The 23199-nt window shown below is 29.9% G+C and overlaps 2 pseudogenes; both read left to right on the top strand.

Moving 5' to 3' along the window:
- The first annotated feature begins 489 nt into the window (after positions 1–489).
- LOC149886394 (uncharacterized) lies at positions 490–20199 on the top strand (annotated as a pseudogene).
- Positions 20200–20724: 525 nt separating this feature from the next.
- Positions 20725–22368, top strand: LOC145185358 (uncharacterized; annotated as a pseudogene).
- Positions 22369–23199: the final 831 nt, after the last annotated feature.

The following is a 23199-nucleotide window of genomic DNA, read 5'->3' on the forward strand; positions in this document are numbered from 1 at the left end:
GATGAAGAGCAGAAAAAAGAATACGAAGAATGGAAAAATAAAGTCGAAGAGAGAAGATTGAGAAAAAAGTTTCCTTTACTGTTAAAAAGATGAGAAGGATCGTTTATTATGACGGGAAGAATTTGAAAGGGACGGTGTATTTTAACAAAAATATGAATCATCCTCCTAGAAAGGTGCGTTCCAAATGCGAAATATTTGCTCAAAGCGACATTAAGCTAAATCGTTCTTCATAGCAAATGATTGTTTTTATATTTGGAATTAAAGTGGACAGCGGGATGGCTTTGGTGAATTTGAGACATGATCTAAACTTAAAGCTGAATTATTTCAATTACTTTCTGCTTTTTTCAGAATCGGTGGATAACGTCATCATGGAAATTTATAACAGAAGCGACAAGGAAGTCGTGATTAAAAAGGGAGAAAGTCTTTGCCTTGTGAATTTCTTTTGATTTCACCATGGAAAAGAAATTTTTTATTTCTCCTTAGTAAAAAATGGATTATAACAGTTACAAAGAAATATACCAAACTCTTCCAACGGCTCCTGCAGATGAAGGAGGACACGATTATCGTCTTCAAAAAATAAGCGAAATTCAAAAAGAGATGGAAAACGAGAGGAAAAAGAGAGTTCATCTCAGCAAAAAGTATCATCGCATTTTTAGGATCATTTCAAATGTGGACAATACGATGGAAGCGCTGTGTATTGATTTGGGCACGACTGGAATCGGGCTTTTGTCAACCATTATTGCCAGTCCTGCAGCGATTGCGTGTGAAGGCGTGGCTATTGGAATGGGTTTTTTATCGATTGTGGGAGGCCAAGTGAACAAAAAGATGGCATTGAAAGCGGAAAAGCATGAAAAGCTAAAAGTGTTGGCAGAGTCGAAATTAAACACGATCAGCGAGCACATTTCCAAAGCGTTGATAGACGGAAAAATAAGCGATTCAGAGTTTTAATTGATTCTTGGTGAGCTTCAAAAATTTAAAGCCTTGACGGAGGAAATACGAACCAAAACCAAAAACGGAATGGATGAATTGGCTAAAGAGACACTGATCCAAAAAGGTCGAGGAGACGCCATTCAAGCGTTCAACAATTTGTTCAAAAAAGGATCTAAATATTAAAGAATTTCCAGGGATTCGCTTGCGAATCTGAAAAATAATTTCTAGCGTATTTTAAAAACCATGTCTTTTTTTAAAATACAAGACCCGAACAAAAGGGATGAAATTTTGAAAGAAATTAATGACAGAAAAAAAGAGGATTTATTAGAACAGCATCAACGACAACATTTTAGATGCGAATTTTTAGAAGGATGTGGGCAAGCTGTTTAAGCCGCTCATCAAAAGCAACGAAAAAATTATCAACAGCATCAAGTCTGAGCAAAATAGAATTAAATCTGAGCAAGATAGCATCAGGTCTGAGTTTAAACCTAAATATAACTCGACAATACCTGAGCATATGGTCCTGCCATTCTCTAATTGCTAGTCTCTGTATGGATCTGTGCTTTTTCATTATCATTTTTATATATCACATCTATTTTTTCCAAGGTTTTTTTGTGAGAATCTGTCAAAGCAAACATTAAGGGATCAACTTACTTTTATTGTTGTTTTTATGGTAAAATGTGTTATGCATCAGGAGTAAGTCATTTTGATTTATTTTTATCCTAGGACACACCTGGTAAATACAAAAGATGCGTCTTGTTTAGATTAGGCAGTCACAATCATGACGAAAAAAACTTTTTTCATTGCCACAATTCTGTTAAAAACATTATTAAGCTCTGGGAAAAAAAGTAATTTGGTGAAAAGTTCCAATTTACCTTATGTACTAAAATTTTTTCAGTTACCTGCTGGATTAGCATATTTAATGACAATGAGAGTCAAGAAACATGTTCGATAGGGTTTATATACTCTAACACGTATAAGAACAAGACTGCTTTTTTCGTTTTTCATAGTTATTATATAAACTTTGATTTCTATTTATGGTAGATGTACGGAGAGAATTACTTGATTACAAGAATATTACAAGAGAATTACAAGAATATTTCATGAATCAGGCATCATACCTAGAAGATTTTAATGACGCACTCGTTTAATATTTTTTTAGGCGGATAGAAAAGGAAGCAGTGGCCATGAAAAAGAAAACCATATTGTCAGTTTCGTACATTTTGTAATGTAAAATATGTATTGTTACTTTAAATTTTTTGGAAAAAAGCTTTGTATAATTTAATTGTGTATTATGACCACACGCGTTGACGTCACTGTTACGTTTTTTGAACGTTAGTCACACAAAACTCAAAAATATTTGTAAATACTAAATAAGGCTCACAGCATAACAAACTTCTTTTCAACGTTTAAAAGACATTCTAAACGTCTTTTGAACTTTCGAAGACGAAAAGTCAGCTGGGAATCAAGGACAACTTTATTCGCATATGGTCCTTAATCTGAACTTCCATAGAACGTTTTTAGAACCAGCGAAACATAAATGTACTCTTACGGAACGTCTTGTTTAAGTCTCTATACAACGTCTTTAAAGTGGCTTAAGAGGACACGTTGAGGGTCTATACTTGCAAGAGTTTAGAATGCGTCTAAAACATTAATTTTACGTTTATTGTACGTTCCCGTGCTGGCTAGGTTGTGTACTAGCCTTTTTGTGGGTCTGGTTATTTGATAATACATTTTAGATAACAAGTTAAATTCTTATTAATCTATTATTTAATTATTCGTGCTGAGGGTTTCTTACAGCTCGTAAAGTTAACATTACAAGAATACTTCAAAAGAACGTTTAAAAATACTCAGAAAATTGGACCAAATATTTTAAATCGGTTCCTTTTGGCAATATTGGTATAATAAATTTAAGAAAATATTTTAAAAATTAAAAAATCAGTAAAAAAGTAAACAAAATCAGCCCCAAATACCTATAACCTCAGGTATTTTGCGCTCCCCTACCAGATCTCCTTAATTATTTGAGTGTATTAAAGTATAAATATTTGATAAATATTTTCAAATTAATTAACTTTTGAGTTAAAAAGTTCTGCTGTAAAATGACCATCTTTACCTCGCAAATAAATAATTTTTTTTTTTTTTCTTCAAATTTATTTCCGCTACAGAAATAAATTTATATCGGGAAACAGTTTTATGCGCAAGCCACATAAATTTAATTTCCTGGTAACTGAAACTTGCGCATAATAATTCCATAATATCTGAATCTAACTGAAAATTTTTGGGGGAAATAAATTTGTACGACACCGGCCGTATAAATAAAGTAGGCCATGAAATTACAACTCCAGCCACAGCCGTATGAGCTTTATTAGGCTGGTGCTAGGCAAACGCACTAGGCAAACGCGCTAGTAAAATCTCCTCTAGTTGTACATGTTTTATCATGTATATTTTTACATGCATGGCTTTTTTTAAAAAAAATGTATCAATTAGACTCTATTGATAAATGTTAAGTCGCAAGTGAATCTTTTCTATGTTCTCTCTGTAATACGAACTGTAAGTAAGTTTGTTTAGAAAGAGTTTCTTTTGACTTGCCCTGAGTATATATGTAAGTGTATAGCTCTTGAATAATTCGTGTATGGTTAGCGCATGGTTTATGTTTGGCTCGTGCATCGTTTATGAATGAATATGTAAAGATTATGTTCACTCTAAAACCAATTGGTTCTTTGAAGAACTGATGAGGGTTCTTGACGTTCTGCGGAGGGAGCACCTCTATAGGGTATTCAAGTAAACCTAAGGACAGGAAAAATGTTATGATAAAGTTCTTTAAAGAACCTAAATGGTTTTTTGAATATTGAAACAGATCTTAACACATGTTCCAATAAATCACCCGAAAAGCTCAAACTTTTCAAGTGAGTGTACCCCTTAAAAGGGTGGTGAGTAAGAGCTCAAAAAGATCTTTCTTAATCTTAAAGAATTGACTTATCTACATAAATAATTGACGAAATCCACTTGCCATTGCGACGGAGTGCTCGGTAACAGTGCATGGCTTCAAAATATCTTTATAGCTACTTGTAAGATCTGTAAATATCAAGGAGGAGTTTAATTCCGTTTCAAAAATTACTAAAACGTTTAATGACTTTAAAGAAATAAGAACTTTGATAGCTATTACAAAAATTATTGTAAATACGTGTAAATTGGAAATATGTCTTGGTTTTTATGACGTTTTTATGAGATATTGTCTGATATTAAAAAAAGAGCAAGTTTGTAAAGATAGGTATATGTTTGAAGACAGTACTGTCATCTCATCAATGTGTTGCGAGAAAACTGCACTTTTTCATACTCATTGTTTACCTTCAAGTTTAAATCAGTGTTCAACTCGACATATTTTTTGAGCCATTCTGCTCCTTTAATTTTTATGCATTTGTGAATATGTTTATTTTTCGTTGCCAAGCATCTAGAAATATTTAAGTTAATGTAATAATAACTGTATTTAAACTAATCGCTTGAATTTCTTTTTGATGCTATTTTCTTTTACACTTTTGGGTTGTTAATTCTACTTCTAAAATGGAAGGATGTTGTTTCCATGAGATATTCTTGTCTTCTGTCATCTAATCAAATCCATGAGTAGGTAAATCTTTGCACTTTTCCTATCTTTAAAGATTGTTTGCAACTAGATATGTATATTATTGCTTCATTTTTGTTATATTTTAGATGCAATCATAATTAGATTTTCCATGTCTTTTAGAAATCATTGAAGTTCCACCTCTTTTACCTTTTTCAAAACATATTGGTGTGTTAAATTCGTTAATTAATTCTATTTTAACATCAGAACAACATCAAGTGCAAGTTCTGGCGCTGTTTAATATCATTCAGTATCAATTTCATACATTTCGTGCGTGGTTGTAATCTTTATCACTGATATCTTCACCACTTAATTTTGAGTAGAACGCTTTTTGTGATGTTAAACTATCATTTAATCTTTCAATATTTATTATGTGTGATATGTATATAGGCCTTTTCGTAAATCAAACCTAAAAATTCAGCTCTGTTGAACTTTGTAGTGTTGACAAAGCTTTGCTATAAAAGTTTTTTGCTAGCCATGACGAATAGTCGCCATTTTTTTACACGCCATAATTAGTAGTGGCCATCATTTTAAAACTTTGAACAAATCTAAGTTGCGTTTTATGCATTGCTTCATCTTCAATGTCTTTTGTTAATCTGATGTATTTTTCTTCATTATTATTAGGCATATAGCTTATTTGCCATAACTATTCTTAAGTTTCTTTATAAATAGATAATTGTCATTTCCATTAAAAATGTAAAAAATTACTGTCATAAAACTTGGTTTTTTTAGCTTAAAATATTAGGGAGCATTTCACAACTACAAGGGTTGTGGGTTTCTCCTCGATATATTCATATATAGTAGAAATGTATCAATATATAGTTGCAATAATCTCTAACATTTTTGATTATAGCGAACTCACGCTGACATACCCAACATTCTAATGCACTTTTAAAATCATTCTTTTCATCTTCGTCAAACACTTAACCTTTTGGCTTGATGTTGCTTGTAACTTTAAACTTTTTTTCTAACTTTTTTTTAAACTTTTGTGCCACATTTTCATCATCAGTTATTGCTGTAAGTTAATTGCTCACTAAACGCTATCATGAACCCCTTTTAACTTGTAGCAAAAGCGAGATGGTTTATGCTTTAGGAACCGTTTTTTGTATTTCTTTCTGAATTTGTTTGTCACATTAATCGGTTTTCTTATTGATTTAAAATTAGCGTAGACAACAAAAGAACATTTTTTGACGTTTTTTAAAATAATCTTTGTGAAATCTCGAGATAATCAAAAAAAAAAAAAAAAAAATAAAGGAAACTGTTATTAAACAAGAAAATATTAATAAAATTGTATTCCTCCTCAGAGTTCGAAAGTTTTTTTGGCAACAATTCTATAAAAGTGCAAATTTCTTAACAGTACATTGTAAGCAACAAATCAACAACTTTGCAGAAAAAAATAATAGATAAGTGTCCATCGATAATATCGAAAATAAAATGATGAAGCAGTCGTTTGTTTTCATGAACTTTTCGAAACATTTGCATTTACTTTTTTGATATACTTTCAAAAAAGCTGTGAATATGCGAATATTACATCTTAGAGATTCTGCTACTTCTAACCACATATATATTAAAGCGTTAAACACTGAGTTTAGTCCAAATACAAGCAGATTCCAATTCATTAAATTTGCGGTTGAAGAGGCAGACTAGAAATCAAGAACTAAAACTTTCGTTGCAAAGTAGTAAGAGGAAGCAACGCAAGGAATGTATGCTACTGTGAGTGAAAGTGATATTATCATTATAGTTTTGGAAAGTTGTTTTTCCACAAAATGTTTCTTGCAACTTGAATGTCAATACATCGCAATTTTTTTTCGTTCCAATCCATAGTGATGTGTTGATAGCAAGCATTAACAATAAATTAGCACATAAATATGATGGGAAGAAAAAGTTTAAAACTCCATCCCTAAAATATAATATATACAAAATGCTTAGTCCAAATCCTATCATGAAGTTAAAAACAATGATCTATATATAATGGACTCCTTTAAAAACTCTACCTCAGCATTTGCTGTCATTCAAAACGGCAGTAAAGCGCTCTATCGATATTGTCAACATAATTGTGTTTTGAAACCCAACGGAAATACCATCCAAAATCTCATCGCAAGCCTAATACTACAACCAAGCTCACTTTCCTTTTGAACAAAAGTTACTTGGAGTGGCATATGAACTAACCCTACTATAATATCACAACCAGCTAAAAGTAATACAAGTTTTTCATGCGTTGTGCTCTTCCTCCTTTTTTTTGATTTAAGTATCCCTATGATTAATAAAACGTTAGAAACCAATATAAGTAAGGTAAATATTAAAGCAATCGCGGTGTATGTGTTACCATATAAATGATTGAGAATATTCTTTATAACTGGTCACAGCAGAGTTTCGTTCATCTTTACTAATAGATATGCTCTTAGTTAAAATATAGCTGTTGGCAACATTTTTTATTAAATTAAACAAAACGCTCTTGACCAGCAATACAGCTGGGAATATATTTTAATCCTCACCCTGTATGTATAGACAACTCTTCTTTTAATATAAATTATTAAAAAAGTTCTTGACACAACAGCAGCGTGGGATCTTCGTTTTTTTAATGTTTTAATGAGTATCTTTTATTTTCTGCTTTTTCAAAATAATAAGAATAAAAAGGCATTAAATTCGCATGTTCAGGTTTTAATATGAATACAATTTGCAAAAAACTGCATTAATAAGAAAATTGATTTAAATAATTTTTGCCTTTCAAATGAATTCAGATAAATTTTTCATTCAATAAATTCAATAATTTACTCCTCTTGCGCTCAATTTATCGCCGAAAACCAAGTAAAATAAAATTCGAAGTGAAAAAATTGAAATTGTTGTAGTTGCAGCAGTCAGAAATGTCTAAAAACAAATCACTTTTATACATTTTTTCTACTTAAAAATTTTAAAATTCTTCAGATAACTTTTTTCATGTGTTTTTTACACAGACATGTTAAAATATGTAAGTCGGCGATTTTGCCCTTGTTAAATTTTTAAAGAGTAAAAATGTTTTTAGCGATTGCAATTTCTGTGTATCATGTTCTTTCAAACAAAGAAAGCAAAATACGACTTTTCCTGCCGCGACATTTTAATCAATGTTTTGGAAAACTTCATAATATCAGAAAGTTAAAAGGTACTTTGCATACGACTTAGAAATTTGCTCGCTACGGTTTATTAAATATTTTAAAATAAGATTTTAAAATTGATTAGAACGATCTGAAATATTTCGAAATCAATATTTAAATGTTGCAAACAGTTAATTAAACAAACTTTGCATTTTTTAAGAGAAGCCAAACATTTGGTTTTTTTCTTAAAACATTCAGAAACTAAAGTTTCGTATTTGTTCTTTATAATGTTGGTGCTAAGGAGTTTTTATGCAAACGCTGAATTCTTGAAATAATTGAAAACTCTTTTCAAAGCTTGAAACATTTTTCTTTGATAATTAGTCTTTAAAATCTTCTTATGCAACTTTATTTACATATTTGTAACTGATAGCATTTGTCTTAAAATGACAAACAAAGTTTGTTATTTGTTTTCTTTAGTTTTTTTACATAATCAGAGAAAGGTGACATCACAGAAACTAGTGGCTTCACACAATGACATTTCTTCGTGGTTACAGTATTGGATGCAGTCAATATATCAGCTCCCTCTACAAGAGGAACAGAAACGGATTTGAGTTTGTTAAGATTTTTGATGAATAAACTTTATATTGTGTATAATATAATATATTTATATTGAATATACACTAGATATTGTAACACAAGATCTACAAATAGCTAATAATGTATGCAGCGTAGAGAACAAAAGTTACACAAATTTTTATGCAAAAATGTTCATAAATGTATGTAGATATGAAAATAACAAAAAGATTCTAATAAATTGCAAATAAAATAATCTTCTTTCGCTCAATTTACCGCTGAGAATCTTGTGAACTAAAATTCGGAGTGAAACTTTTGTAATTATTGCAGTAGCAACATTTAGAAAATACTTAAATCAAATGACTTTTACACAATCTTTCTACATATTATTTTTAAAATACTTTCCAAAATGATTTTCACGCTTTTTTTTTAACTTAACTGTTAAAATATTGAAGTTAGCGGAATTTTACACTTGTTAACTTTCAGCTGTTGCAATTTCGGTAAATCACGTAAATCAACAGACGGTGATGAACCAGTGCATTTTACTATGTGCTGCATGTACTCGAAAACTATATTGCTGGAAAATATATTTGCTTGCTTCTGCAATATTTTTTTGTCGACAGACTCAAATGTGACTTTAATGTGTTTTTGTAGGTGTATTAATTGATCCGGCAGTATTACAGCTTACATATAGCAAAGTCTTTGTGGGTAAAAAATCCTCATAAATATATCGAGCCTCCACCACCATGTCGTCTTTCTTTTAAATAGCGTTCGCAATATTTCTTAAAAGAAGAAAACTACTTTAAATGATTTGCTAAATCATTTAAAGTAGTTTTCTTCTTTTTCAATTGTCAACCTGATAGATTGATTAAAGCCCCAAAACTCTTTTGATCAACGCAAACGCTCATCGCAGTACTTTTGTCCTTCCCATCTCCGTTATGATAGGCTTTCTTATTGCAACGAGTTCTCTGCTGCTATTTTGATAAGAAACGAGATTGGTTGAATATTTGAACACTTTTTGGCTGAGTCTAAGACTTTCTGTGCTTTTTCTAAACATACTACAAGTGTCACGATCACTAAGGTTTAACTGCCTTACATAACAAGGCATTTTTAAATTTTTACCTGTCAACACCCATGTTTTCGCAGTTTATAATCCTAAAAGTTCAGAAACATCTACAATTTTGCAGCATTTATAGCAGCTGTAGTTCTTGGATTTGAGCTATCCAATAACATGTCATTTGATGCTATCTGACGCTGCTTTTCAGCTTTTTGACAGACTCATCTAACCATTTACACACGTATTAAAACTTCAAATACTGCAGCTCAACATTTGACAATTTGACAACTTTTAGTGGTTAATTTGTAGTTTTCTAATGTTTAGATTATTCTTTTAAACTAAGCAAAATGAATGTTCAGTAAAATTATCAATTTAAGCTGTAATTAAATGCAGTAATTAGTTATAAAACGTTAAAGTAGTATATGTCTTAGAAGTATATAGTGAATGTATCGTTATTAAACTCTACTAAATTTTTGTCATCAGTAAAGTGGATCGTTTAATTCTTAACTAAATTTACAGAAGTTGAGTCTTATCTGCGATATTTTTTGTTTTCTTCTATTTTATCAATTCAAATTCAATCCAAAAAATTAAAGAAGTTATATTTAAACCTATTTCTCTCAAATTTTAAAAATGAGAAAAATTCCCATTAAACTTTCATGCATAGTTGTAGATGTCTAGTGCTATGTTAAAACTTTAGGCGTTGATTATACAACTGACAAAGTAAAGAAAAGGTTCGAAGTTGGCTAGAAAATAAACCACTTTTTTTCTATTTGTTAAATATCAGGTTTTTGCTAAAGTTTTTGTTCAAGTGTGTACAACTCTAACCTACTGGTGACACCATTTATGAGCTTATAATTGTTAATCATGTTACCTTGTAATGATGGCTGTTTTATTGGGCTTGTCATTTTGTATAGTTTAAATGAATATCATTGCCTAGTAAAAATAGTTTTCCAATCATGAAACTTTTTAAATCTCCATCACCCGTCATAAATGTAAAATTAAAAGTAATAAATTAAAAGTAATGGATTGATAAAAACACGAGTTCTTTTTTTTTGTCATAAAAGTAGTTTAGTGTTGGGTATCACGATATTCCAGCAACATTCGATAACTTTAACATTTGGGGAGATTGAAGGCTAGTTGGGTAGAATTCTACTCCATTATCCACTTTTTTCGCGAAATTATTTAGTATTAACTTGTTATTGTTGATGTAAATACAGGGTGATATCTACATATGTTTGCCTTCTTCATATCTTGGAAAACTTAATAGCATTCGCATTGATATGTGACTGAACCTATTTTTTTGGTGATCCGTTGTGCGCGGAATCGTTCCTTAGGAGGTGATCGTTCATAATCAACATATCTCTGTTCACAATCCCAAGAAAGCCTTTCTCACTATTAATTCTAAGTTTAAAAAAGGGGATAGATGAAACTTTTGTTCAGCTTGTGATGTTGTTTAGAAGGTCGGTAATCAAAGTCTCTAAAAACGCGATTACATCAGCGGCTGATTATAATCAATCCATTTTTGAAGAAAGTAAAATAATTAAAAACCAATAGACAACATCAAAAAAAGGCACGATAAAGCAGCCTTTTATTTTTAAGTTCTGTGCAAAGATTTGTAGTTAATTTTTTGATATACTTTTAACAAAGCTGTAAATATGCGAAGTGTACATCTTAGAGATCCTGCTACTTCTAACCGCATATATTAAAGCGTTAAATACTGAGCTTGATTGAAGTATAAGCAGACCCCAAAGACTTACATTTATGCTTGAAGAGATAGACTGAAAATCGAGGTTAATAAAACTCGTTGCAAAGTAGAAATAGGAAGCTATAAAAGGAATGTATGATACTGTTAGTGAAAATGATATAATCGTCATAGTTTTGGAAAGTTGTTTTTCCACAACCCTATTTCTTGCAATTTGAATGTCATTAAGTCGGAGCATTTTTTTTGATTCAATTAATAGTGATGTGTTGATAGCAAGTATTAACAACAAAGTAGCACATAAGTTTGATGGGAAGAAAAAGTTTAAAACTGCAGGGTTAAATTGGAATGTATTCAAAATACCCAGCCAACATGAAACCACGAAGTTAAAAATAATTATTGGTATAAAGTAAGTTCCTTTAAATGTTCCACCGAAGCATTTGTTGTCATACAAAATGACAAAACATCACTCTATCGAAATTGTTAGTACAATAGCACATGAGAAAGCTAATTGAAATATGGTACAAAAGCTTATCGCAAACCTTGTGCTACTATCAAGTTCACTTCCCTTTTGAATTAAAACTACTCGGAGTGGTATATGAACTTATCCTACCATGAGATCACTACCAGCTAAAAGTAATTCAAATTTTTCGTTCGTTGTACTTTTTCTTCTTTTTCTTGATTTAAGAATCCCAATGATTAATGAAATATTAAATACCAATATTAGTAAGATAATTATTATAGAAATTACGGTGTATGTGTTAACATATAAATCACTCTTAACACTTACAATTAATTGGCTTTGTACTGTTGCATTCATCTTTATTTAAAGCTTAGCTCTGGGTTAGTTGTTTGTAAAAGTTTCCATAAGATCAAACAAAACACTCCTGATCAGCATTATTGCAGCTGCTGACGGGGTATTTCAATGCATTCTGTATATTTTTAATATAAAAAAAATTGCTTTAAAACATCGTATCGTCTTAAAAATTATAAATAGTCACATACCTTATATATGTTATATATATATCATACATGTCAACACCAACATCTACAGTTTACGTCTCACAGTAACCAAGTGCAGCACGATCACACGACACTGTTGCACGATTTTCGACTTGGGAAACAAATAAAAACGCAAATTTAAAAATTTTGAATTTTGTTTCAATACAATTTAAAAAAATCTGCTATTGTGTTTTGAAATTCTATAGTAATGTAATATTAGGGTTTAAAATTTTAAACATTTTTCAAAATGTTTTAAAATATTTATTATCGGTTATGTAATTTATTTGTTAATGAGAAGGAACTTTGAAATTTACAAAAATAAAAAAAAATAAAAAACAAGTTTGTGTTGTAAAATTTCTAAGTGACAATACTTTTCAAAGGCAGCAAAAGAAAAGCAAAGTAACCTAAAAAATGAAAGCAAAGTAACCTAAAGAAGGGAAAGTTATGCTTAGGGTCTATGAACTTTTGACCATCACTTAACATTGGTCTTTTTAAAATTCATTTACGTGCATACAACCTTTGAAATCAACATTTTCTTATAATATTTAGCGTAATCTAACGTAAATATATATACTAAAGATTCCTTTGTTTTTTTGCTTTTTTAACTTTATCTTTCGAAATTAATTTTGTTTTTTTTTAAATCATAACATTTTGCTAATCGAAGGTTATTTAAATTTTCAAAACAAATTAAACGTTTCATAATAGTGCGAAATTATTTATCGAGCTTTGAAAATAATATTTGTTTGCATTTTATTAAAAATTGTCGAAAGTTATATTTTGAATAACTAATCCTATACTAAATTAAGAAGGAATTGCCGCATTCATTAACTACCGAAAATAACAGATATCTTCTAAAGAGCAAGATCTTCATCTACAATTCGGTTTGTTTTTACTAAATTTTGATATAATTGATTAAAAAATGATTTTTATATATGGATTATTTTTGCAAGCCAATCTGCATTTCAAGCCTCTATCAAAAGTCAAACTCTAAGTCTCTGTCTATTGTAGTTTTGCTTTTTCTCCGCTTTTTTTAGGTTATTCTAATAAAAGTTCTATATTAGTCTCTAATTTCAAGAATACACAAACCAACGTATAATCGTAATTCAAAATTTTGCTTCCTCTTTTTTGTATGTGAAATTATTAGATTCTCTTCAAGAATATTACAGGGCTTAAAGTTTGGTTTGCTTTTTGTTACTTGGCTTTTTCATGTGTTATTAGCTAATCTATTGCCTAATATACTTTGTACTTTTTTTACGTTGTCTTTCCATAAACATTATTATTCATGAGTAAGAAAAAACTTTTTTCATACTCGTGGCTTACATTCGAAGTTACGTCAGTGTTTAACTCAAAATATTTCTTGAGCCGCTCTGTTCATTCAGTTTTTACATCCCTTTAAAAATATTTATTTTTCATTGCTCCTAAGAACTGTTTAATGTAATGAATAAGGTGTTTAAATTCAACGTTTCAATTACTTTTTCGAAGTTACTTACTTTTACATTTTTAGTGTTTAAGTCTACTTTTTAAATGGAAGGAAGTTGTTTCCCAGAGTTAATTGTTACTTCCATCACCCATTTATATCCATGAGTAGGAAAGGATTTGCACTCTGCCCATCCGTAAACCTTGTTTGAAAATGAAGCATCAAAATATGTATTTTGATGCTTCATTTACGCTGTATGTATCTCTAATGTTTTTATTGTTAGACTTTCCATGTCTTTTAGAACCATTGATGCTCCATCTCTGGTCCTTTTTCGAATATAATTAGTATTTAAGGATTGTTATTTAGTTCTAGTTTAATATCATAGCAACATCCCATGCAAGTTTTGGCGCAGCGTAATACCATTCAGGGTTTGTTTCGTTCTTTTCCTGCTTGACTGAAATCTTTAACAGTACTATCTTTACCACTAGGTTTTGAGTAAAACGCTTTTCTTGTTGGTTTACCAGTATCATTTAATTTTTCAAAAGATGTGATGAGTTTATATGGATACAGATCTGTTTGTAAATGATAATCTTAATATACACCTTCGGTGAACATAGGAGTTTCGGTAAAACATTTAATACATATAAGTTTTGATAATAACATGAATAGATAATTTCATCTAGTCATTATCAGTTGTAGCCATTACTTTAAAACTGTAAATAAATCTAAACTGCGTTCTGTACTATCCTTCATCATCGATGGTTTTTGTGATACTGATGCATTTACATTCATTATTAGGTGTGCAGCTTTATCGCCATCACTTTTCCTAACTTTCTTTACGATCTATTAACAATGAATCTTGGGAAAAGTAACGACTGTCATACACACTGAGAATGTAAAAAAGAAATGTAATGCAAATCATTATTTTTTCATAACATGTTGAGGGGTAGCTCACAACTCATGCAGTTGTGAGCTGCTCCTCAATATTTTCAGCAATAATAATAATAATAACAAGAAGAAGAAGAAGAAAAAGAAGAGGAAGAAAACGAAAAAGAAGAAGAAGAAGAACAACAACAACAGCAATAATAGTAATAATGATAATGATAATAACAATAATAATAATGATAATAGCGAAAATAAAAATTTTAATAACAGTAATAACAAGAACAATTATAATAACAATAATATATATATATATATATATATATATATATATATATATATATATATATATATATATATATATATATATATACATATATATATATATATATATATATATATATTTATATATATGATTATTAAAAGACTTCTTCACTAAAAAGTGCTCAATAGCCCGCTGGCAAGTACATATTTATTGAAAATACAACGAAAGATGATAACTTTTATTGGTGTTTAAAGTTTCATACCGGCGTACTTACAATCGTAAGCCAAAATACATAATGAGAGAAGCGTTACAAAAGAAAACGTTAAAAATGCCGTTAAAAAAGATTAGTTCTTACAATGGCTTCAAATTAGTCTTTACTGTCAATTGATCATGTATCCAGAGTGAACTAAAGACTCACGAAGATGAAAAAGTTTCTATGCCCAAAAGTCGTACATGCACCAGATCGTTATACAGCCCTTCCTCACATAATATAACCTAATTCTTCTTAGTCATAAATATTATCCCTAAAACCATTGTTTTCTCCTATCCTTGGTTCAACAATTTTATATGTATAATGTAATACTATTAATAATGCTAATAGCAATATTATTTGAGTTTGGATTGAATAACTATCCGGTGGGTTTTTAGCCTAATATTCTAACTCCTTGCCTTGTATCAATTATCACTCTAAAAATCCTTTCTAAGTTTACTTTTAGCCTAGTTTTTAGGCTTTTTAGCCCAGAGTCTCAATTCATTTTAAAGTTTTCATTCCGAATTGGAATGAGATTAAGCTTAGTGTGTTTCTAACCTTATTCGTTCGAGCTTTATTCTCTGAGCTCTCAGCCAATGTCAATGTTTGCTTTTTAAGAATTAACATTTCTAAGTGGAGTAAGTTTCTGCTGGGTAAGATTCTGGTCTAGTTTTAGCCTAGTCTTGACATTTGTTTTCAATTTCTAGCCCAGTGACAATATTCGTTAAAATATTGACATTTTTACTTGGATTAAGTGATTGCATAGTGTATTTCTGGCCTATAGCTCTTAGTTCTAAACCAGTGTCAATATTCGTTTCAAAATTGAAGATTCTGTTTTGATTAAGATTCTTTTAAAGGTATTTCTAGCCTTATTCACTTAATTCTCGCCTTGTGCCCATATAAGAGTTAATATTGATATTTCTGGTCGGATTAAGTTCTTCCTCAGTGTATTTCAAGTCTGACTCTACTTGTTCTAGCCCAGTGTCAATATTCGTTTTAACATTTACATTTCTAACCGGACTTAGCACTTGCTTAATGATTTTCGAGCCTAAAGGTCTTATTTCCAGAACTTTGTTGATATTCAAAGTTATCATGGATCATGATAATGCCAACCTAGCAGCCCCAAGAACGCCAATCATATGGAGTGATTACGTACACATCAAGGTACCGTGTGATGCAAACTTTGAAATCTTTTTATTAAGCACTGAGTTTCATTCAAATACGAGAAGAGCCCAATTCATAAAACTTGCACTTTAGGAAGTTGACTTGAAATCGAGAATAGAAATTTTCGATGCAAAGTAGTAATAGAAAGCTACAAAAGGAATGTATGCTATCGTGAGTGAAAATAATATTAACGCCATTGTTTCGGAAAGTTGTTTTTCCACAACCATGTTTCTTGCAACTTCAATGTTTTTATATCTGAGCTTTTTTTTTATTCTCATCAATAGTAACGTTTTGATAGCAAGTATCAAAAATAAATGGCACATAAATATGATGGGAAGAAAAAGTTTAAAACTGCATCGCTGAAATAGTATATATACAAAATACTTAGTCCAAATGATATCTTGAAGTTGAAAACAATGATCGGTTTATAATGGACTCCTTTAAAAACCCTACCTCAGCATTTGTTGTCATTCAAAACGACAATAAAGCGCTCTATCGATACTGTTAGCATAATTGTGTTTGAGAAACCCAACGGAAATACCATGCAAAATCACATCGCAAGCCTTAAATTACAACCAAGTTCACTTCCCTTTTGAACAAAAGTTAGTTGGAGTGGCATATGAACTAACCCTACAATAATATCACTACCAGCTAAAAGTAATACACGTTTTTCATTCGTTGTGCTTTTTCTCCTTTTTCTTGATTTAAGAATCCCAATGATTAATAAAATGTTAAATACCAATATTAGTAAGCTTATTATTATAGAAATCACGGTGTATGTATTATCAAATAAATCGTTCATAATATTCTCAACAACTGGACACAGCAGAGTTTCGTTCATCTTTCCAAATTGAAATGCTTTTAGTTATCAGTTAGTTGTTAGCAATATTTTTTACAAGATCAAACAAAACGCTCATGACCAGCAATACAACACCTGCTGAGAAGGTATTTCAAAGCTCTTCCTTTGTTTGTTCTCAGTTCTCTATTTATTGAAAAAAACTCTTCTTTTTATTTGAATTTGTATTAAGAACACTTTTGGTCATTTTTTAGAATCACTAAAAAAGTTCTTGGTACAACAGCAGCAGCGTGTGGTCTTTGCTTTCTTTATGTTTATGAAAATCTTTTATCATCTGTTTTTTTCATTCAAAGTGAAAACAAATATTGAGGCCATTAAATTCGCATGTTCAGATTTCAATTTGAGCATAATTTAACAACTACATTTTTTGAGAAAAAATAATTTAAATAACTTATACCTTTAAATAAATTTCTCTTCTTGCACTAAATTTATCGCTGAAAATCTTGTGAACTAAAATTCGGAGTAAAACTTTTGTAATTATTGCAGTAGCAACATTTAGAAAATACTAAAATCAAATGACTTTTACACATTCTTTCTACATATTATTTTTAAAATACTTTCCAAAAATATTTTCATGTTTTTTTTTTTAACTTAACTGTTAAAATATCGAAGTTAGCGGATTTTACACTTGTTAACTTTCAGCTGTTGCATTTTCGGTATATCTCGTATACATGTATACCACGCATATAGCACGGTATATCACGCTCTTTCAAATAAAGAAAGTAAAATACTAAGCAATTGTTTTCTATTTTTAAGGTGCCGACTTTTCTTGCCGCAACATTGCAATCGATGTTTTGGAAAATTTGTTTTATATCAGTAAGTTAAAAGGTACTTCGTATACAGCGTGCAACTTTAGTTTGCTACTGTTAAGTAATGATTTTGAAATTGAATTAAACGATTTGCAACATATTCAGATGGTTAAATAAGTTTTGCAAGATTTTATGTTTAGTCTTATAAGAGAAGAATTTACATTTTTAATTAAATATTTGTAACTTATAGCATTTATCTTAAAACGGCGAGTAAAGTTTGTTATTTGTCTTATTTAATTTTTTTTCTTCTAGTAACCTCCCAAATGAACGGAAGGAAATGAACGAGGCCGGAAAGTTCTAAAACAAAACTAAAAACAAATTTTTACAACTTTTTTTGAACCACGTCAAACATAAGAGAAACATTAAAATAATGGTAATCTCAATGGCAAAATGGATGGAAGTATGACTGGAAAAAGTTAAAACGAACATAAACGGAAATCTGAGATGCAACCTGAGAGAAAAGCTAACAGGCATAAAAATTTATTTAGTTATATATTCAAAAAATGTTTTGCATTATAAGTTAAATCGAGTTAAGCTTCAGAACAAAGCAAGTATGAAAACAGAAAAATAATCTAATTTTTAAAGTCTTCTCAATTTGCTTTTTAGCAAAGTAGAGCTTGTCTCTACATTGATTCAACCAATAGTATGCATATCTTTTGTGGTATCTTTTACCAATTCATGTTCAAAAGCTTCTTTAAATGCTCACTTGATTGAATTTGGTTGTTAACCAATAGAGTGCTAAAATTACACTCAATCAATCAAAATCAATGTGATTATGGTTTAAAAACACCAAGCTCTGAAACTTTTCAGTATGTACCAGTTTTACAATTAATAAAAAAGTTAGTTAAAAATGAGCTTATCAGGAATTCAATTAAAAGAAAACTTAAAAAGGATGAGTCTATTAATAATGAATTATTATATTCATATTCACATGGTTTAAATTGTAAACAACATGTCATTTTTAAAGACAAGAATGCATTAAGAATCCTTTTATATTGTGATGAACTTGAAGTGTGTAATCCAATTGAAGCTCACCGTTCAGTACATAAACTCTGTGCATTTTATTTCTTCTTGGGAAACATTGAAGAACAATATATTTCACAAGTTTAGAATATAAATTTATGTATTCTTGTAAAAGAAAAGTTTATTAAGAAATATAAAACATGTAAGCAAGTTTTAAGACCTTTTATTCAGGATTTGCTGAAGTTGCAGAATGAGGGTATTTTACTGTTGATAATATGATGGTTCGATTGTTTGGTGGGGTTGCAATTATATCTGCTGATAATCTTCCGTCCCTGGCACTAGCTGGTTTTCAACGTGTTTTTAATTCTGGTCGTTTTGGTCGTCAGTCCATGACTTCTTATGTTGACAAAAATAAAATTTTGGTTGAGTGTGATACAACAATTCGTACCAATGAAATGCATTATTATCATTTAGCTGCTATTTCTGATCCAGGTCGCATTTCTTCTAGTGTGTATGGTGTTGAAAAACGATGTCCCTTATTGGATTTACCATACTTAAATATTTAACTATCTTTTCCACCAGACATCATGCATGATATGTTAGAAGGAACAGTTCCACAATTAGTAAGTTTAATGCTGTTAAAGTTCAATGTACAAAATATAATTACAGTAGAACAGATAAATGCAGACCTTTACAGCTGCGAGATATTGCAGATTATGTATTTGCTCCAAAAATTTCAAAAAATATTTTGACATATGCTCATTGTTTAATAGAACAGTTTCTGCAAAATTTTATTGAACTTTTTCCCAATAATTTAACACCCAAGTTTCATTTCATGCTCCATTATGCTCGTCTAATTAATGAAAATGGACCACTAAGATATTTATGGTGCATGGGTTTTGAAGCTAAACATTTATATTTCAAAAAGTTAGCTACTTCCATTTGAAGTTTTAAAAATATAGGTTATTCTCTTGCAAAGCGGCATAAGCTGAGACAGTGTTGGGAGATGGCATGTTCTGATTTTTTTCAATGAAAAGTGTGAAACATCAAATCTATGTTCAATTACGTTTGATAGTTTAGGAACAAATCTTCAGGAAAATTTATTGTCTTTTTTTTTTAATGATATTATTTATAAAAAGGAAACAGTTTGGAAGTGTAATGCCATTATTATAAACAGAATTCAATTTCATGTGCACAGTTACTTTAGCTTCACTACATGCAGAATAAATTCCTTTATTTTTCAAAATATATCACATTATTCAATTTCGTCTACTTTGGGTATTTTGCGGTAAGTTGCTTATTTGTGGCAAATATAATGACCACTTGCATGCATTCAGAGTTATAGAAGATGAAACTTTGTCAATATGCTTGCTAACAGAAGTTTGTGATTATCAACTTCTAGACACATATACAATACAAGATGGCCACTCCTATATTACTCTCAGACACGTGTGTTTTAAATAAACTTTTGCAGAAAGATTTTTTATTTTTAATATAGTCTGTTGTACTTGCACAAAAAAAAGCACATAACATTTATGTCAAATTTGTTGATGAAACAAGCAGCATACAATAATACTTGTGATGTAGTGAAGTCTTAATAATCACTATTAATAGCTAAAAATCATAAAAAAATAACTAACAAATAGATAAAAATATATCAATTAAAAAAGTTAAATAAATAATGGTAATAAAAATGATGTTAACAAAATAACAAACATAGGACAAACATTATTCATAAAATCCTAACTATTTTGAACTTGCAAGGTGACCTTGCAAATTTAATATTTAAGTTATTCCTAATGTACTTTTATCAAGTTTCAATAATGAATATTTCAATTCATAATTCAATAGGAATAGTGTAATTGTAACGTTAAGTTTGTTACAATTAAATAAAAATCATTTCAACAATTAAATCAATATGTAAAATAGTTGGGCCCTTTGTATTGTAATGTATTTGTCCGTAACTGTCAAGTAAAGATATTTAACCCTAAAGCAAGGGGGTTGAAATTATTTTATAGTAACTTATTTGTAAAGTTCTATTTAGCACTTACGTTGGTATTAATTACTTATAATTTACTTTTAATGTAAAAGAAGTAATAGATGGAAAAACATTGTTGTGTTAAACAGGGACAATGGTTTCAACTTTATGTAGGACAATGCGAAAGTTATGCTATTGGAAATCATAAGGAATCTTAAAGCACCACCTGCACATCAAGTTGATTTAACGTGAGTTTTAATGCAGCTTACACTTTTTGAAACAATTAACAATACCCTTGTGTTAACACAAAAATGTTCTTTTTACAAGTTTGTCAAAACTTGGCAGTAGTGCATCAGAAACAAATTACACTGGTGCTGTAAATATGTTAATAGGATGTGTTACAACTATGACACCATGGCCAGTTCGATATCAACTACCTCTTTTGCCACCAGCAGTTAATGCAGCTTTTGAACCCAAATACCGTTGCTTTCTGCAGTTTTAGAGGAACAGCTGTAGAAACCAATTGATTCAATGTTTATACGATGACATCAGCAAGTTTATATTGTAAGTGTATTTTTTATTAAAATATAATATGAAAATCTCTGTGTGTGTGTGTTAATGTTGTTTTCAACATCAATCTTTGTGTCAATTTTATTCTTATCATCATGACTGACAATTGTAACAATTACCTCATTCCTACTGACAATAAAACATGTCAACGTGTAAAAAAGTTATTATTGTAAAAAGTTGTAAAAAGCAACAATAAAACAATATTGTTAGGTTTTGTTAATATAAAACTTTGTTTTAATAAAAAACAACCTGACAATATCCTTTTTATTTTTGTTTTATACAACTTTTAACAAAAACAATTTCTTACATTTATTTTGTTGTCACTGTTTAGCTTTTATTTAAAGGTATCCATCAAGTACCCAATATTCATATGTGCTTGCTGCCCTATGTAGCAAGTATCCTTATTTGAATAAGTTCCATTCAAGGATTGGTAGTTCATCACAACAACTTGTACTGTGTGTAAGTTGATTAATGGCTAATATAATAAATAAAATGAAGTATATAATGTAATAAGAATATGTAAAATATTTTAAAATGTAAATGTAATGTATTTGTATGTATATGTATATAATATATGCATACATAAATCTTAATGCTTATGCCAAATAAACTTATTTATAATGGCAGCCTACGCTATTGGAATGTCTAAAAAATAAGTTCAAGAAGGGAAGAGCCCCTTTAATTAATGTTGAGACTGTTGCTATCCATAAAAGCAAATTTGCGAATCCAGGAAGAGGACGCAAGCGCACAGAAGATTGTCTTGAGAATGACCAAGCTTGTAGTAGGACACATAGAGACTTGGTAAAAATTAAGCTTAACTGTTTTGATAAAATATTAAAAAAAAGATGAAATGATTATTGAAAAATAAATTTCTTTAGCCACATTCTCTGCCTGTTAGTGAGAATGATGCAACTGCAGCAAATGATCATCAGGATATGATAATTGAATACCGCAAACTTTGTCCAAATATGAATATGCTGATTGATCGTCAGCAACATAACTGGTTTATGCGAGCGAAGGATTTCGATGGACGTCTTTGCACAGTTGATCTAAAGCTAAATACCCATGACTCTGATTCGCTGAATTGGTAGGTCTTAAACTATTCTGTGGGTTTTATTTTTTGTGTGTTCCATCTTAAAAATATAGATAAAAAATTAATTTACCTGTGGCAATTATGGAGGATATTAAACCTATTTCATAGAATTTCCTAATATAAAAAATAAAAAACAAGTTTTTTATTTTTTATATTAGGAAATTCTATGAAAACTTTTTAAATAAAAAGTTAGATTAAAAGGGGGTGATAAGGAAATTCTATGAAAACTTTTTAAATAAAAATTTAGATTTAAAGTGGGTGAGCCACCTTAAATTTCAAAGAAGTCATTCACAACAACCAATTTTAAATCTTTAAAAAAGAATTACTAAAATTTAAATGGTCATTAGACTTATTTAAAATGAAACAAATAAACATTAAATTTTAATGTTTATTTATAATGATTATTTATAATTTATATTTTGTTGACACTCCAAAAAATGAAAAATATAAATTATAAAATTAAAAAAAAATCTACAAATTAAATCTGTTTAAAACACATCCGGGATAAATCTGGGGTCAATAAGGGGAAAAGCAGTGGAAAGATTTTTCGTTTTTTTTTATTCTTCCCGTAAGATTCCCGTTTAACTTCCCAGATGGTTCCCGTTTGGTTCTTTGGTTTTCTTCTTCGTTTGGTTCGTTTAGATCTTCTTCCAGACATTGCTTGTTTTTATTAAATAACATTTTAAAAAAATCTTGCTTCTATAAAAATATAACAAGAGTTTTAAACCATTTTAGTGAAACATTCCTTATCTTTAACAAACAGAAACAACTTTTGTAATAAATATTTCTAAAAACAACTTCATGCAATAAAGACATAGAATAAGTCCAGAAAAACCTCATACACACTGTGAAAACAGAAACCCTCAGACTGCGCAGGAGGATAAGGTTAAAAGAAATCTGATTTAAATCAAAAATATTTTTTCCAATTCATTTTAATCTGCATAAACGCTGCAGAAAGTTTTCTTCGTTTTTCACTCTTCTGCGAGATGAAATTGAGATGA

Source organism: Hydra viridissima, unplaced genomic scaffold, assembly GCF_058129835.1.
Source record: "Hydra viridissima isolate aposymbiotic clone 2 unplaced genomic scaffold, HvirCarnegie_v1 scaffold_7, whole genome shotgun sequence".
Lineage (NCBI taxonomy): Eukaryota > Metazoa > Cnidaria > Hydrozoa > Anthoathecata > Hydridae > Hydra > Hydra viridissima.